The sequence below is a fragment of the Cyprinus carpio genome, unplaced genomic scaffold (assembly GCF_018340385.1).
Source record: "Cyprinus carpio isolate SPL01 unplaced genomic scaffold, ASM1834038v1 S000006590, whole genome shotgun sequence".
Classification (NCBI taxonomy): Eukaryota; Metazoa; Chordata; class Actinopteri; order Cypriniformes; family Cyprinidae; genus Cyprinus; species Cyprinus carpio.
The window spans coordinates 399,155-402,595 of NW_024879241.1; the positions used below are offsets into that span (position 1 = coordinate 399,155).

General features: G+C 35.5%; 1 long non-coding RNA gene across 1 annotated transcript; it reads left to right on the forward strand.

Moving 5' to 3' along the window:
- The first annotated feature begins 991 nt into the window (after positions 1-991).
- Positions 992-3,237, forward strand: LOC122144108. Its single transcript, XR_006159535.1, has 3 exons — positions 992-1,024; positions 3,101-3,124; positions 3,220-3,237. It is a non-coding gene; the product is annotated as an uncharacterized LOC122144108 (long non-coding RNA).
- Positions 3,238-3,441: the final 204 nt, after the last annotated feature.

Here is a 3,441-nt window from a genome sequence, read left to right on the forward strand (position 1 = left end):
ATCCCCATTTCTTATCATAAATCTCCTGGTTTTCTGTGGGGGGATTAGGTGTAAGATAAGGATTCGTTGGGGGTTTTTGGAGACAGGAACCAATCAGACAGCAGTCTCCTCTGTGTATGAACCAAATAAAAAAGAGGGGAGTCATAATCAGGTTTGAAGAGTCAAGCATTTGTTGTTCTGCAGAGAGCTACAGAGTACTTGGACGTGAATGACTTCATGAAAGGGGAGGTTTTTTAGCAGTTCAAAACTTTTTCATTTACTGGGTTTCATAAAAGTATGGCTGAGTAATGGAGCATTTTGGAATGCTATAATATAATATATATTATATATATATATCTATATATATATATATATATATATATATAGATATTTTTTAACTTTTGTTTTTTTTCTTTTGTATTTATGACTTTTTCATTTGACTTTGCTTGGAAATGTGAGGCTATCTGATTACAATATAAAAACAGGCTAAATGATAATCACTTTATAATGCCTCTTTTTTTTAAGTAAAAAAATAAACCATCAGTGGGATATTTTTGAGAAATAGCTTCATGATCTTAAGTGTGCTGATGCCCAGGGTCAATATACTTGCTTTACATCTGCTTGACTGCAGTCCTAATTAGCCAAGCTTATTCAGCTGGAACTATTGGATGTGGACATTGAGGAAAAGGTTAATAATTAATAAAAACGTATATGTGCATATATGTGTTTTATTCTGTTTAGTCTTCCGTTCTTTGTCAGGTGTGCAGTAGTACTGGTTGATTTCAGGAACAATGGCAGTCTGGCCTCTTTGTCTGTCTTTCTTTCTGCTCTTTGCTATGGATGCTTAAGGTAATTGGTGTGCGTGTGTGTGGCCCAGTTTTTCTATCTATGCAGTTTAGCTCAAAGTCCCACTGCCTGCTAGTTTGGACTTGGGACATAAAATTGTAATATGAGTATTAACATTTTTAATATATACAAATATACATGTTCTGCTCTTTTTCTTTGGTTATTTCAGAGACAACACCTCTTAATGGCACAAGCAATGGTGAGATATTGATTGCTGTCTTTTAGTGTGTTACATTTGTTCTGCTTCTTTGCTCTGGATGCTCCTCAGGTAATGTTGTGAAGTGTATGTGGCCAGTAGTTTTCTGTCTATTCAGTTTATCTCTCAAATCCCACTGACCTGCTAGTTTGGTCTTGGACATAAATTTGTAATCTGATTATCCTTAACATTTTTATATATACATTACATTTTTTTTCTTTGATTATTTCAGAGGCAGCCACCTCTTAATGGCACAAGCAAATGGTGAGATGTATTTTAGTGTTAAATCTGTTATCTGTCTAGTTGTAGTGACAAAAGCAGGGTAGTCGCTGGTGGGGTTGAAAGGTGGTGATGATTCTAGGGGCCCACAGCTGTGGAAAAGCGTGCAAACACTGAACTGAGCTCTCCATGCTGCACTAGAACGTGAAACCAAAAAACAACATAACAAACACAAAAAGAGGTGAAAAGTTTTAATCCAGCATCGGTGAACTGTGTTCCTGTGCACACAGAGAGCCACGTCTCACCCCTTCAACACCAAATTGAGTTTTGTCTCTTCTTGCTCTTGAACGGATCAAACGCATAAAATATGTTGTACCCGTTTTGCGGTGCGGTTATATCTTAAGTGAATGCAAACCAGTTGAGAAGAAAATCGGGTAGCATTGTCTCTTAAAGTGAACTGCACCCTAATTTAACCAGCTGCTGTGATGTCCTTATGTTAATCCAAGAAATCTAATGAGGAGAAAATCACTCACCTGCCCGTCACTAAATTACTTTGTCCTTTTAAAAAGAATTCAACTCTTTTTTTATTTATACAGTGAAGACTGTGCAATGCTATTTTATATTTGATTATATGGTCTCTTGTACATGGACAATTACAAACTTAAACATTAATCACGGTTTGGGGTTCATTCTGACCCCACTGTACTTTTCCTTAATTTTTTAAAAATGTTACCTTCATCTCAGGGGCATGAAACTCTGTGACTTTTCCTAAATAATCTATCTTAACATGCAACAAGAAAACTGGGCTTGATTTGGTTGTTCTAAAGGTGTGTAAAAAAAAACGCGTTTAAGGTGTTTGGGGGTCAGAATGACCCCACATTGAAAATGAATGGGAAAACGAGCTTTCCATCTCATACACACACACACACACACACAGTAGTGACTGCAAACAGAGAGCATTTTTATAGAAATTGGCAAATAAAATCAACGAAACGGGCATAAATTCTGAAAAATGTCACCATATGCAACATGAACAAGCATGTTTCCATAATTGTTGATAAAATAATTTTCTGAAATAAAGTAGTATGTGGATTACAGTCACTGTCTACTAGTGGTGACTTGTCATGTTTCTGCAAATGTATGTATAATAATTTGCAAAAGGCAGATCATTCAAAAGATATCAGACAACAACAACAAAGCAAACTCTAACTTTGACAAAAATACAGATTTTTTAGTGTTATTTCGAAAATGTTTAATATATAGATTCACAAAATATATATATCATAAAGTTGTGAGGAGAAGAAGGTTGAAGCATCAAGAAAAATGAAGTTGAAATATGAATGAGTCTCTATGGACCTTCTATTGGATACCTGTGGTCATTGCACGTTTAATTCTTATAACTAGAAGAAAAAAGTTTTTCGCTAACCTCCAGATGGCAGTATTCTATCCCTAACACATAGACCAATGTCCAAAAAAAACTATTAGAGTTTAATAAGATCATCATTTAAGTGACGTTTTCTTTAAAAAATCAATAGATTTCATGTGCCAATTTATAGGTCTAGTTATGTAATTGTGCAGTAAATAGGTAAAAAAACTTCAAATTTCCGACGTTTCCACAAAAAACACAGCATAAATGTCCGGTCGTGAGAAAGTAAAATAAACCAAATGATATATGGTTGTCATATCAAAAAAAAGTGTATATTTCCCGTATGCAAGTCGCTCTTTAAAAGTTGGGGGTCAATCTGACCCCAAACATCTTAAGCGTTACCTATTTAACAGGATTTACAGGTTTAAACATGTTTAACTTGTATCTTGTGTTCTGTTTCATTTCTTTGTGCTATTTACACAATTTTAAAACAGGGACCTTGACCCTGCTCGGATCCGGTTGTGTATACATACAATATCAATCTGATCTCAGCTAAAATGAAAACACTAAAGGTTTAAGGCAGCAATATAATACTCACCTATCTTTCTTACAGAAACCTGTGAAAGAGGATGCGTCTGCATATCAATGGTAGATGCTGTTCCGCTATTTTTAACTGGCTGGGTTCCGGGGTTGAAGCAGAGGTATGAGATGCCATCTGAATCACAGGGATTCCTTCATTTTCTAAGTCGGGAAATTTTCAGTTAGTAACAATAGTTTGTATGTCCTATTCTCTTTAGAAACAGTGTTTGGCTATGATGGGAACCTGGCCTCTGTG